This window comes from Salmo salar, chromosome 26, assembly GCF_965601325.2.
Source record: "Salmo salar chromosome 26, fSalSal1, whole genome shotgun sequence".
In the NCBI taxonomy this organism is placed as follows: Eukaryota; Metazoa; Chordata; class Actinopteri; order Salmoniformes; family Salmonidae; genus Salmo; species Salmo salar.
In genome coordinates this window covers 36,003,500-36,020,756 of record NC_138316.1, presented here as the reverse complement: position 1 = coordinate 36,020,756, position 17,257 = coordinate 36,003,500, and the positions used below count along the sequence as shown (strand labels likewise).

General features: G+C 36.2%; 1 protein-coding gene across 2 annotated transcripts in view; it reads left to right on the top strand.

Moving 5' to 3' along the window:
• LOC106587711 (hepatoma-derived growth factor-related protein 3) overlaps positions 1–17,257 on the top strand; it is a 40,806-nt gene that overhangs the window by 8,094 nt on the left and 15,455 nt on the right. The window lies entirely within an intron of this gene.

The following is a 17,257-nucleotide window of genomic DNA, read 5'->3' as shown; positions in this document are numbered from 1 at the left end:
AGGTCTATGATATTACACTGAGACCTATGATATTACACTGAGACCGATGTTATTACACTGAGACCTATGATATTACACTGAGACCTATGTTATTACACTGAGGTCTATGATATTACACTGAGACCTATGTTATTACACTGAGACCTATGATATTACACTGAGACCTATGTTATTACACTGAGGTCTATGATATTACACTGAGACCTATGTTATTACACTGAGACCTATGTTATTACACTGAGACCTATGTTATTACACTGAGACCTATGATATTACACTGAGACCGATGTTATTACACTGAGGTCTATGTTATTACACTGAGGTCTATGGTATTACACTGAGACCTATGTAATTACACTGAGTCTTATGTTATTACACTGAGACCTATGATATTACACTGAGACCTATGTTATTACACTGAGGTCTATGATATTACACTGAGACCTATGTTATTACACTGAGGTCTATGTTATTACACTGAGACCTATGATATTACACTGAGACCTATGTTATTACACTGAGGCCTATGTTATTACACTGAGACCTATGTTATTACACTGAGACCTATGATATTCCACTGAGACCTATGTTATTACACTGAGGTCTATGATATTACACTGAGACCTATGTTATTACACTGAGACCTATGGTATTACACTGAGACCTATGGTATTACACTGAGTCCTATGTTATTACACTGAGACCTATGTTATTACACTGAGACCTATGTTACTACACTGAGGTCTATGCTATTACAATGAGACCTATGTTATTACACTGAGACCTATGTTATTACACTGAGACCTATGTTATTTCACTGAGACCTATGTTATTACACTGAGACCTATGATATTACACTGAGACCGATGTTATTACACTGAGGTCTATGTTATTACACTGAGACCTATGTTATTACACTGAGGTCTATGTTATTACACTGAGACCTATGTTATTACACTGAGGTCTATGATATTACACTGAGACCTATGATATTACACTGAGACCGATGTTATTACACTGAGGTCTATGTTATTACACTGAGACCTATGTTATTACACTGAGACCTATGTTATTACACTGAGGCCTATGATATTACACTGAGACCTATGTTATTACACTGAGGTCTATGATATTACACTGAGACCTATGTTATTACACTGAGACCTATGATATTACACTGAGGTCTATGTTATTACACTGAGACCTATGTTATTACACTGAGACCTATGTTATTACACTGAGACCTATGTTATTACACTGAGACCTATGATATTACACTGAGACCTATGTTATTACACTGAGACCTATGATATTACACTGAGGTCTATGTTATTACACTGAGACCTATGTTATTACACTGAGACCTATGTTATTACACTGAGACCTATGTTATTACACTGAGACCTATGTTATTACACTGAGACCTATGTTATTACACTGAGACCTATGATATTACACTGAGACCTATGTTATTACACTGAGGTCTATGTTATTACACTGAGGTCTATGGTATTACACTGAGACCTATGTTATTACACTGAGACCTATGTTATTACACTGAGGCCTATGTTATTACACTGAGGCCTATGTTATTACACTGAGGCCTATGTTATTACACTGAGACCTATGTTATTACACTGAGACCTATGTTATTACACTGAGACCTATGTTATTACACTGAGACCTATGATATTACACTGAGACCTATGTTATTACACTGAGGTCTATGTTATTACACTGAGGCCTATGTTATTACACTGAGACCTATGTTATTACACTGAGACCTATGTTATTACACTGAGGCCTATGTTATTACACTGAGGCCTATGATATTACACTGAGGCCTATGTTATTACACTGAGACCTATGTTATTACACTGAGACCTATGATATTACACTGAGACCTATGTTATTACACTGAGACCTATGATATTACACTGAGACCTATGTTATTACACTGAGGTCTATGTTATTACACTGAGACCTATGTTATTACACTGAGACCTATGTTATTACACTGAGTCCTATGTTATTACACTGAGACCTATGATATTACACTGAGACCTATGTTATTACACTGAGGCCTATGATATTACACTGAGACCTATGTTATTACACTGAGGTCTATGTTATTACACTGAGGCCTATGTTATTACACTGAGACCTATGTTATTACACTGAGACCTATGTTATTACACTGAGACCTATGTTATTACACTGAGACCTATGATATTACACTGAGACCTATGTTATTACACTGAGGCCTATGTTATTACACTGAGACCTATGTTATTACACTGAGGTCTATGTTATTACACTGAGACCTATGTTATTACACTGAGACCTATGTTATTACACTGAGACCTATGATATTACACTGAGACCTATGTTATTACACTGAGGTCTATGATATTACACTGAGACCTATGTTATTACACTGAGGTCTATGTTATTACACTGAGACCTATGATATTACACTGAGACCTATGTTATTACACTGAGACCTATGATATTACACTGAGACCTATGTTATTACACTGAGGTCTATGATATTACACTGAGACCTATGTTATTACACTGAGGTCTATGGTATTACACTGAGGTCTATGTTATTACACTGAGGTCTATGTTATTACACTGAGACCTATGTTATTACACTGAGGTCTATGTATTACACTGAGACCTATGATATTACACTGAGGTCTATGTTATTACACTGAGACCTATGTTATTACACTGAGACCTATGTTATTACACTGAGACCTATGATATTACACTGAGACCTATGTTATTACACTGAGGTCTATGTTATTACACTGAGACCTATGTTATTACACTGAGACCTATGTTATTACACTGAGGTCTATGTTATTACACTGAGACCTATGTATTACACTGAGACCTATGTTATTACACTGAGGCCTATGTTATTACACTGAGGTCTATGTTATTACACTGAGACCTATGATATTACACTGAGACCTATGTTATTACACTGAGGTCTATGGTATTACACTGAGACCTATGTTATTACACTGAGACCTATGGTATTACACTGAGGTCTATGGTATTACACTGAGACCTATGTTATTACACTGAGGTCTATGTTATTACACTGAGACCTATGTATTACACTGAGGTCTATGTATTACACTGAGGCCTATGTTATTACACTGAGGCCTATGATATTACACTGAGGTCTATGGTATTACACTGAGACCTATGTTATTACACTGAGACCTATGATATTACACTGAGACCGATGTTATTACACTGAGGTCTATGTTATTACACTGAGGTCTATGGTATTACACTGAGACCTATGTAATTACACTGAGTCTTATGTTATTACACTGAGACCTATGATATTACACTGAGACCTATGTTATTACACTGAGGTCTATGATATTACACTGAGACCTATGTTATTACACTGAGGTCTATGTTATTACACTGAGACCTATGATATTACACTGAGACCTATGTTATTACACTGAGGCCTATGTTATTACACTGAGACCTATGTTATTACACTGAGACCTATGATATTCCACTGAGACCTATGTTATTACACTGAGGTCTATGATATTACACTGAGACCTATGTTATTACACTGAGACCTATGGTATTACACTGAGACCTATGGTATTACACTGAGTCCTATGTTATTACACTGAGACCTATGTTATTACACTGAGACCTATGTTACTACACTGAGGTCTATGCTATTACAATGAGACCTATGTTATTACACTGAGACCTATGTTATTACACTGAGACCTATGTTATTTCACTGAGACCTATGTTATTACACTGAGACCTATGATATTACACTGAGACCTATGATATTACACTGAGACCGATGTTATTACACTGAGGTCTATGTTATTACACTGAGACCTATGTTATTACACTGAGGTCTATGATATTACACTGAGACCTATGATATTACACTGAGACCGATGTTATTACACTGAGGTCTATGATATTACACTGAGACCTATGATATTACACTGAGACCGATGTTATTACACTGAGGTCTATGTTATTACACTGAGACCTATGTTATTACACTGAGGTCTATGATATTACACTGAGACCTATGATATTACACTGAGACCGATGTTATTACACTGAGGTCTATGTTATTACACTGAGACCTATGTTATTACACTGAGACCTATGATATTACACTGAGGTCTATGTTATTACACTGAGACCTATGATATTACACTGAGACCTATGTTATTACACTGAGACCTATGATATTACACTGAGGTCTATGGTATTACACTGAGACCTATGTTATTACACTGAGACCTATGTTATTACACTGAGACCTATGATATTACACTGAGGTCTATGGTATTACACTGAGACCTATGTTATTACACTGAGACCTATGTTATTACACTGAGACCTATGATATTACACTGAGGTCTATGGTATTACACTGAGACCTATGTTATTACACTGAGGTCTATGATATTACACTGAGGTCTATGCTATTACACTGAGGTCTATGTTATTACACTGAGGTCTATGTTATTACACTGAGACCTATGTTATTACACTGAGGTCTATGTTATTACACTGAGACCTATGTTATTACACTGAGACCTATGTTATTACACTGAGACCTATGTTATTACACTGAGACCTATGATATTACACTGAGACCGATGTTATTACACTGAGGTCTATGTTATTACACTGAGGTCTATGGTATTACACTGAGACCTATGTTATTACACTGAGACCTATGTTATTACACTGAGGCCTATGTTATTACACTGAGGCCTATGATATTACACTGAGGCCTATGTTATTACACTGAGACCTATGTTATTACACTGAGACCTATAATATTACACTGAGACCGATGTTATTACACTGAGACCTATGATATTACACTGAGACCTATGTTATTACACTGAGGTCTATGATATTACACTGAGACCTATGTTATTACACTGAGGTCTATGATATTACACTGAGACCTATGTTATTACACTGAGGTCTATGTTATTACACTGAGGTCTATGATATTACACTGAGACCTATGTTATTACACTGAGACCTATGTTATTACACTGAGACCTATGTTATTACACTGAGACCTATGATATTACACTGAGACTGATGTTATTACACTGAGGTCTATGTTATTACACTGAGGTCTATGGTATTACACTGAGACCTATGTTATTACACTGAGACCTATGTTATTACACTGAGACCTATGATATTACACTGAGACCTATGTTATTACACTGAGGTCTATGTTATTACACTGAGGTCTATGTTATTACACTGAGGTCTATGTTATTACACTGAGACCTATGTTATTACACTGAGACCTATGTTATTACACTGAGGTCTATGTTATTACACTGAGACCTATGTTATTACACTGAGGCCTATGGTATTACACTGAGACCTATGGTATTACACTGAGGTCTATGTTATTACACTGAGACCTATGTTATTACACTGAGACCTATGTTATTACACTGAGACCTATGTTATTACACTGAGACCTATGTTATTACACTGAGGTCTATGCTATTACACTGAGACCTATGTTATTACACTGAGACCTATGTTATTACACTGAGACCTATGTTATTACACTGAGACCTATGATATTACACTGAGACCTATGATATTACACTGAGACCGATGTTATTACACTGAGGTCTATGTTATTACACTGAGACCTATGTTATTACACTGAGACCTATGTTATTACACTGAGTCTTATGTTATTACACTGAGACCTATGATATTACACTGAGACCTATGTTATTACACTGAGGCCTATGTTATTACACTGAGACCTATGTTATTACACTGAGACCTATGATATTCCACTGAGACCTATGTTATTACACTGAGGTCTATGATATTACACTGAGACCTATGTTATTACACTGAGACCTATGGTATTACACTGAGACCTATGGTATTACACTGAGTCCTATGTTATTACACTGAGACCTATGTTATTACACTGAGACCTATGTTATTACACTGAGGCCTATGTTATTACACTGAGGCCTATGATATTACACTGAGGTCTATGTATTACACTGAGCTATGTTATTACACTGAGACCTATGTTATTACACTGAGACCTATGATATTACACTGAGGTCTATGGTATTACACTGAGACCTATGTTATTACACTGAGCTATGTATTACACTGAGGTCTATGTATTACACTGAGAGCTCTATGGTATTACACTGAGACCTATGTTATTACACTGAGACCTATGATATTACACTGAGGTCTATGGTATTACACTGAGACCTATGTTATTACACTGAGACCTATGTTATTACACTGAGACCTATGTTATTACACTGAGGTCTATGGTATTACACTGAGACCTATGTTATTACACTGAGACCTATGTTATTACACTGAGACCTATGTTATTACACTGAGGTCTATGGTATTACACTGAGACCTATGTTATTACACTGAGGTCTATGTTATTACACTGAGGTCTATGGTATTACACTGAGACCTATGTTATTACACTGAGACCTATGATATTACACTGAGGTCTATGTTATTACACTGAGGCCTATGTTATTACACTGAGGCCTATGTTATTACACTGAGGTCTATGTTATTACACTGAGACCTATGATATTACACTGAGACCTATGTTATTACACTGAGGCCTATGTTATTACACTGAGACCTATGTTATTACACTGAGGTCTATGATATTACACTGAGACCTATGTTATTACACTGAGGTCTATGATATTACACTGAGACCTATGATATTACACTGAGACCTATGTTATTACACTGAGACCTATGGTATTACACTGAGACCTATGTTATTACACTGAGGTCTATGTTATTACACTGAGACCTATGTTATTACACTGAGACCTATGTTATTACACTGAGACCTATGTTATTACACTGAGGTCTATGGTATTACACTGAGACCTATGTTATTACACTGAGGTCTATGTTATTACACTGAGACCTATGTTATTACACTGAGGTCTATGGTATTACACTGAGACCTATGTTATTACACTGAGACCTATGTTATTACACTGAGACCTATGTTATTACACTGAGGTCTATGGTATTACACTGAGACCTATGTTATTACACTGAGGTCTATGTTATTACACTGAGGTCTATGTTATTACACTGAGGTCTATGGTATTACACTGAGACCTATGTTATTACACTGAGGTCTATGTTATTACACTGAGGTCTATGTTATTACACTGAGAGTCCTATGGTATTACACTGAGACCTATGTTATTACACTGAGGTCTATGTTATTACACTGAGGCCTATGTTATTACACTGAGGCCTATGTTATTACACTGAGACCTATGTTATTACACTGAGACCTATGATATTACACTGAGACCTATGTTATTACACTGAGACCTATGATATTACACTGAGACCTATGTTATTACACTGAGGCCTATGTTATTACACTGAGACCTATGATATTACACTGAGGTCTATGTTATTACACTGAGACCTATGTTATTACACTGAGACCTATGTTATTACACTGAGACCTATGTTATTACACTGAGGTCTATGGTATTACACTGAGACCTATGTTATTACACTGAGACCTATGTTATTACACTGAGACCTATGATATTACACTGAGGTCTATGGTATTACACTGAGACCTATGTTATTACACTGAGGTCTATGTTATTACACTGAGGTCTATGGTATTACACTGAGACCTATGTTATTACACTGAGACCTATGTTATTACACTGAGACCTATGATATTACACTGAGACCTATGTTATTACACTGAGGTCTATGTTATTACACTGAGACCTATGTTATTACACTGAGGTCTATGGTATTACACTGAGACCTATGTTATTACACTGAGGTCTATGTTATTACACTGAGACCTATGTTATTACACTGAGGTCTATGTTATTACACTGAGACCTATGTTATTACACTGAGACCTATGTTATTACACTGAGACCTATGTTATTACACTGAGACCTATGTTATTACACTGAGACCTATGTTATTACACTGAGGTCTATGTTATTACACTGAGGTCTATGTTATTACACTGAGACCTATGTTATTACACTGAGACCTATGTTATTACACTGAGGTCTATGTTATTACACTGAGGCCTATGTTATTACACTGAGGTCTATGTTATTACACTGAGGTCTATGTTATTACACTGAGGTCTATGTTATTACACTGAGGTCTATGGTATTACACTGAGGTCTATGTTATTACACTGAGGTCTATGTATTACACTGAGACCTATGTTATTACACTGAGGTCTATGGTATTACACTGAGACCTATGTTATTACACTGAGACCTATGATATTACACTGAGACCTATGTTATTACACTGAGGTCTATGGTATTACACTGAGGTCTATGTTATTACACTGAGACCTATGTTATTACACTGAGACCTATGTTATTACACTGAGGTCTATGGTATTACACTGAGACCTATGTTATTACACTGAGGTCTATGTTATTACACTGAGGTCTATGGTATTACACTGAGACCTATGTTATTACACTGAGACCTATGTTATTACACTGAGACCTATGATATTACACTGAGACCTATGTTATTACACTGAGGTCTATGGTATTACACTGAGACCTATGTTATTACACTGAGGTCTATGTTATTACACTGAGACCTATGATATTACACTGAGACCTATGTTATTACACTGAGGCCTATGGTATTACACTGAGACCTATGTTATTACACTGAGGTCTATGTTATTACACTGAGACCTATGTTATTACACTGAGACCTATGTTATTACACTGAGACCTATGTTATTACACTGAGCCTATGTTATTACACTGAGACCTATGTTATTACACTGAGACCTATGTTATTACACTGAGACCTATGTTATTACACTGAGACCTATGTTATTACACTGAGGTCTATGTATTACACTGAGACCTATGTTATTACACTGAGACCTATGTTATTACACTGAGACCTATGTTATTACACTGAGACCTATGTTATTACACTGAGACCTATGTTATTACACTGAGACCTATGATATTACACTGAGACCTATGTTATTACACTGAGGTCTATGTTATTACACTGAGACCTATGTTATTACACTGAGGTCTATGTTATTACACTGAGACCTATGTTATTACACTGAGACCTATGTTATTACACTGAGGTCTATGATATTACACTGAGGTCTATGTTATTACACTGAGGTCTATGTTATTACACTGAGGTCTATGTTATTACACTGAGACCTATGTTATTACACTGAGGTCTATGTTATTACACTGAGACCTATGTTATTACACTGAGGTCTATGTTATTACACTGAGGTCTATGTTATTACACTGAGACCTATGTTATTACACTGAGACCTATGATATTACACTGAGGTCTATGTATTACACTGAGACCTATGTATTACACTGAGACCTATGTTATTACACTGAGACCTATGATATTACACTGAGGTCTATGGTATTACACTGAGACCTATGTTATTACACTGAGACCTATGTTATTACACTGAGACCTATGATATTACACTGAGGTCTATGGTATTACACTGAGACCTATGTTATTACACTGAGACCTATGTTATTACACTGAGACCTATGATATTACACTGAGGTCTATGGTATTACACTGAGACCTATGTTATTACACTGAGACCTATGATATTACACTGAGGTCTATGGTATTACACTGAGACCTATGTTATTACACTGAGGTCTATGTTATTACACTGAGACCTATGTTATTACACTGAGGTCTATGTTATTACACTGAGACCTATGTTATTACACTGAGGTCTATGTTATTACACTGAGACCTATGTTATTACACTGAGACCTATGATATTACACTGAGGTCTATGGTATTACACTGAGACCGATGTTATTACACTGAGGTCTATGTTATTACACTGAGGTCTATGGTATTACACTGAGACCTATGTTATTACACTGAGACCTATGATATTACACTGAGGTCTATGGTATTACACTGAGACCTATGTTATTACACTGAGGTCTATGTTATTACACTGAGGTCTATGGTATTACACTGAGACCTATGTTATTACACTGAGACCTATGATATTACACTGAGGTCTATGGTATTACACTGAGACCTATGTTATTACACTGAGGTCTATGTTATTACACTGAGGTCTATGGTATTACACTGAGGTCTATGATATTACACTGAGGTCTATGATATTACACTGAGACCTATGATATTACACTGAGGTCTATGGTATTACACTGAGACCTATGTTATTACACTGAGACCTATGTTATTACACTGAGACCTATGATATTACACTGAGGTCTATGGTATTACACTGAGACCTATGTTATTACACTGAGACCTATGATATTACACTGAGGTCTATGGTATTACACTGAGACCTATGTTATTACACTGAGGTCTATGTTATTACACTGAGACCTATGTTATTACACTGAGGTCTATGTTATTACACTGAGACCTATGTTATTACACTGAGACCTATGATATTACACTGAGGTCTATGGTATTACACTGAGACCTATGTTATTACACTGAGGTCTATGTTATTACACTGAGGTCTATGGTATTACACTGAGACCTATGTTATTACACTGAGACCTATGATATTACACTGAGGTCTATGGTATTACACTGAGACCTATGTTATTACACTGAGGTCTATGTTATTACACTGAGGTCTATGGTATTACACTGAGACCTATGTTATTACACTGAGACCTATGATATTACACTGAGGTCTATGGTATTACACTGAGGTCTATGTTATTACACTGAGGTCTATGGTATTACACTGAGACCTATGATATTACACTGAGGTCTATGGTATTACACTGAGACCTATGTTATTACACTGAGGTCTATGTTATTACACTGAGGTCTATGTTATTACACTGAGACCTATGTTATTACACTGAGACCTATGATATTACACTGAGGTCTATGGTATTACACTGAGACCGATGTTATTACACTGAGGTCTATGTTATTACACTGAGGTCTATGTTATTACACTGAGGTCTATGGTATTACACTGAGGTCTATGGTATTACACTGAGGTCTATGTTATTACACTGAGGTCTATGGTATTACACTGAGACCTATGTTATTACACTGAGACCTATGTTATTACACTGAGGTCTATGTTATTACACTGAGGTCTATGTTATTACACTGAGGTCTATGGTATTACACTGAGACCTATGTTATTACACTGAGACCTATGATATTACACTGAGGTCTATGGTATTACACTGAGACCTATGTTATTACACTGAGACCTATGTTATTACACTGAGACCTATGATATTACACTGAGGTCTATGGTATTACACTGAGACCTATGTTATTACACTGAGACCTATGATATTACACTGAGGTCTATGGTATTACACTGAGACCTATGTTATTACACTGAGGTCTATGTTATTACACTGAGACCTATGTTATTACACTGAGGTCTATGTTATTACACTGAGACCTATGATATTACACTGAGGTCTATGGTATTACACTGAGACCTATGTTATTACACTGAGGTCTATGTTATTACACTGAGGTCTATGGTATTACACTGAGACCTATGTTATTACACTGAGACCTATGATATTACACTGAGGTCTATGGTATTACACTGAGACCTATGTTATTACACTGAGGTCTATGTTATTACACTGAGGTCTATGGTATTACACTGAGACCTATGTTATTACACTGAGGTCTATGGTATTACACTGAGACCTATGTTATTACACTGAGGTCTATGGTATTACACTGAGACCTATGTTATTACACTGAGGTCTATGTTATTACACTGAGACCTATGTTATTACACTGAGGTCTATGTTATTACACTGAGACCTATGTTATTACACTGAGACCTATGATATTACACTGAGGTCTATGGTATTACACTGAGACCGATGTTATTACACTGAGGTCTATGTTATTACACTGAGGTCTATGGTATTACACTGAGACCTATGTTATTACACTGAGACCTATGATATTACACTGAGGTCTATGGTATTACACTGAGACCTATGTTATTACACTGAGGTCTATGTTATTACACTGAGGTCTATGGTATTACACTGAGACCTATGTTATTACACTGAGACCTATGATATTACACTGAGGTCTATGGTATTACACTGAGACCTATGTTATTACACTGAGGTCTATGTTATTACACTGAGGTCTATGGTATTACACTGAGGTCTATGATATTACACTGAGGTCTATGATATTACACTGAGACCTATGATATTACACTGAGGTCTATGGTATTACACTGAGACCTATGTTATTACACTGAGACCTATGTTATTACACTGAGACCTATGATATTACACTGAGGTCTATGGTATTACACTGAGACCTATGTTATTACACTGAGACCTATGATATTACACTGAGGTCTATGGTATTACACTGAGACCTATGTTATTACACTGAGGTCTATGTTATTACACTGAGACCTATGTTATTACACTGAGGTCTATGTTATTACACTGAGACCTATGTTATTACACTGAGACCTATGATATTACACTGAGGTCTATGGTATTACACTGAGACCGATGTTATTACACTGAGGTCTATGTTATTACACTGAGGTCTATGGTATTACACTGAGACCTATGTTATTACACTGAGACCTATGATATTACACTGAGGTCTATGGTATTACACTGAGACCTATGTTATTACACTGAGGTCTATGTTATTACACTGAGGTCTATGGTATTACACTGAGACCTATGTTATTACACTGAGACCTATGATATTACACTGAGGTCTATGGTATTACACTGAGACCTATGTTATTACACTGAGGTCTATGTTATTACACTGAGGTCTATGTTATTACACTGAGGTCTATGTTATTACACTGAGGTCTATGTTATTACACTGAGGTCTATGGTATTACACTGAGACCTATGTTATTACACTGAGGTCTATGTTATTACACTGAGGTCTATGTTATTACACTGAGACCTATGTTATTACACTGAGACCTATGATATTACACTGAGGTCTATGGTATTACACTGAGACCTATGTTATTACACTGAGACCTATGATATTACACTGAGGTCTATGGTATTACACTGAGGTCTATGGTATTACACTGAGGTCTATGGTATTACACTGAGGTCTATGTTATTACACTGAGGTCTATGGTATTACACTGAGACCTATGTTATTACACTGAGACCTATGATATTACACTGAGGTCTATGGTATTACACTGAGACCTATGTTATTACACTGAGGTCTATGTTATTACACTGAGGTCTATGGTATTACACTGAGGTCTATGTTATTACACTGAGACCTATGATATTACACTGAGGTCTATGGTATTACACTGAGACCGATGTTATTACACTGAGGTCTATGTTATTACACTGAGGTCTATGGTATTACACTGAGACCTATGTTATTACACTGAGACCTATGATATTACACTGAGGTCTATGGTATTACACTGAGACCTATGTTATTACACTGAGGTCTATGTTATTACACTGAGGTCTATGGTATTACACTGAGACCTATGTTATTACACTGAGACCTATGATATTACACTGAGGTCTATGTTATTACACTGAGGTCTATGTTATTACACTGAGGTCTATGGTATTACACTGAGGTCTATGTATTACACTGAGGTCTATGATATTACACTGAGACCTATGATATTACACTGAGGTCTATGGTATTACACTGAGACCTATGTTATTACACTGAGGTCTATGTTATTACACTGAGACCGATGTTATTACACTGAGGTCTATGTTATTACACTGAGGTCTATGTTATTACACTGAGGTCTATGGTATTACACTGAGGTCTATGGTATTACACTGAGGTCTATGTTATTACACTGAGGTCTATGGTATTACACTGAGACCTATGTTATTACACTGAGACCTATGATATTACACTGAGGTCTATGGTATTACACTGAGACCTATGTTATTACACTGAGGTCTATGTTATTACACTGAGGTCTATGGTATTACACTGAGACCTATGTTATTACACTGAGACCTATGATATTACACTGAGGTCTATGGTATTACACTGAGACCTATGTTATTACACTGAGGTCTATGTTATTACACTGAGGTCTATGGTATTACACTGAGGTCTATGATATTACACTGAGGTCTATGATATTACACTGAGACCTATGATATTACACTGAGGTCTATGGTATTACACTGAGACCTATGTTATTACACTGAGGTCTATGTTATTACACTGAGGTCTATGTTATTACACTGAGACCTATGTTATTACACTGAGACCTATGATATTACACTGAGGTCTATGGTATTACACTGAGACCGATGTTATTACACTGAGGTCTATGTTATTACACTGAGGTCTATGTTATTACACTGAGGTCTATGGTATTACACTGAGGTCTATGGTATTACACTGAGGTCTATGTTATTACACTGAGGTCTATGGTATTACACTGAGACCTATGTTATTACACTGAGACCTATGTTATTACACTGAGGTCTATGTTATTACACTGAGACCTATGTTATTACACTGAGACATATGATATTACACTGAGGTCTATGGTATTACACTGAGACCTATGTTATTACACTGAGACCTATGATATTACACTGAGGTCTATGGTATTACACTGAGACCTATGTTATTACACTGAGACCTATGTTATTACACTGAGACCTATGATATTACACTGAGGTCTATGGTATTACACTGAGACCTATGTTATTACACTGAGACCTATGATATTACACTGAGGTCTATGGTATTACACTGAGACCTATGTTATTACACTGAGGTCTATGTTATTACACTGAGGTCTATGTTATTACACTGAGGTCTATGTTATTACACTGAGGTCTATGGTATTACACTGAGACCTATGTTATTACACTGAGGTCTATGTTATTACACTGAGGTCTATGGTATTACACTGAGACCTATGTTATTACACTGAGGTCTATGATATTACACTGAGGTCTATGGTATTACACTGAGACCTATGTTATTACACTGAGGTCTATGTTATTACACTGAGGTCTATGATATTACACTGAGGTCTATGGTATTACACTGAGACCTATGTTATTACACTGAGGTCTATGTTATTACACTGAGGTCTATGTTATTACACTGAGGTCTATGTTATTACACTGAGACCTATGTTATTACACTGAGACCTATGATATTACACTGAGGTCTATGGTATTACACTGAGACCATGTTATTACACTGAGGTCTATGTTATTACACTGAGGTCTATGGTATTACACTGAGACCTATGTTATTACACTGAGACCTATGATATTACACTGAGGTCTATGGTATTACACTGAGACCTATGTTATTACACTGAGGTCTATGTTATTACACTGAGGTCTATGGTATTACACTGAGACCTATGTTATTACACTGAGACCTATGATATTACACTGAGGTCTATGGTATTACACTGAGACCTATGTTATTACACTGAGGTCTATGTTATTACACTGAGGTCTATGGTATTACACTGAGGTCTATGTTATTACACTGAGGTCTATGATATTACACTGAGACCTATGATATTACACTGAGGTCTATGGTATTACACTGAGACCTATGTTATTACACTGAGACCTATGTTATTACACTGAGACCTATGATATTACACTGAGACCTATGTTATTACACTGAGACTATGGTATTACACTGAGACCTATGTTATTACACTGAGACCTATGTTATTACACTGAGGTCTATGTTATTACACTGAGACCTATGTTATTACACTGAGACCTATGTTATTACACTGAGGTCTATGTTATTACACTGAGGTCTATGTTATTACACTGAGACCTATGTTATTACACTGAGACCTATGATATTACACTGAGGTCTATGGTATTACACTGAGACCTATGTTATTACACTGAGGTCTATGTTATTACACTGAGGTCTATGGTATTACACTGAGACCTATGTTATTACACTGAGACCTATGATATTACACTGAGGTCTATGGTATTACACTGAGACCTATGTTATTACACTGAGGTCTATGTTATTACACTGAGGTCTATGGTATTACACTGAGGTCTATGATATTACACTGAGGTCTATGATATTACACTGAGACCTATGATATTACACTGAGGTCTATGGTATTACACTGAGACCTATGTTATTACACTGAGGTCTATGTTATTACACTGAGGTCTATGTTATTACACTGAGACCTATGTTATTACACTGAGACCTATGATATTACACTGAGGTCTATGGTATTACACTGAGACCTATGTTATTACACTGAGGTCTATGTTATTACACTGAGGTCTATGTTATTACACTGAGGTCTATGGTATTACACTGAGGTCTATGGTATTACACTGAGGTCTATGGTATTACACTGAGGTCTATGTTATTACACTGAGGTCTATGGTATTACACTGAGGTCTATGTTATTACACTGAGACCTATGTTATTACACTGAGGTCTATGGTATTACACTGAGACCTATGTTATTACACTGAGGTCTATGGTATTACACTGAGGTCTATGGTATTACACTGAGGTCTATGTTATTACACTGAGGTCTATGTTATTACACTGAGACCTATGATATTACACTGAGGTCTATGGTATTACACTGAGACCTATGTTATTACACTGAGGTCTATGTTATTACACTGAGACCTATGTTATTACACTGAGGTCTATGTTATTACACTGAGACCTATGATATTACACTGAGGTCTATGTTATTACACTGAGACCTATGTTATTACACTGAGGTCTATGTTATTACACTGAGACCTATGTTATTACACTGAGGTCTATGTTATTACACTGAGACCTATGTTATTACACTGAGACCTATGTTATTACACTGAGGTCTATGTTATTACACTGAGACCTATGTTATTACACTGAGGTCTATGTTATTACACTGAGACCTATGATATTACACTGAGGTCTATGGTATTACACTGAGGTCTATGTTATTACACTGAGGTCTATGTTATTACACTGAGGTCTATGTTATTACACTGAGACCTATGATATTACACTGAGGTCTATGTTATTACACTGAGACCTATGTTATTACACTGAGGTCTATGTTATTACACTGAGGTCTATGGTA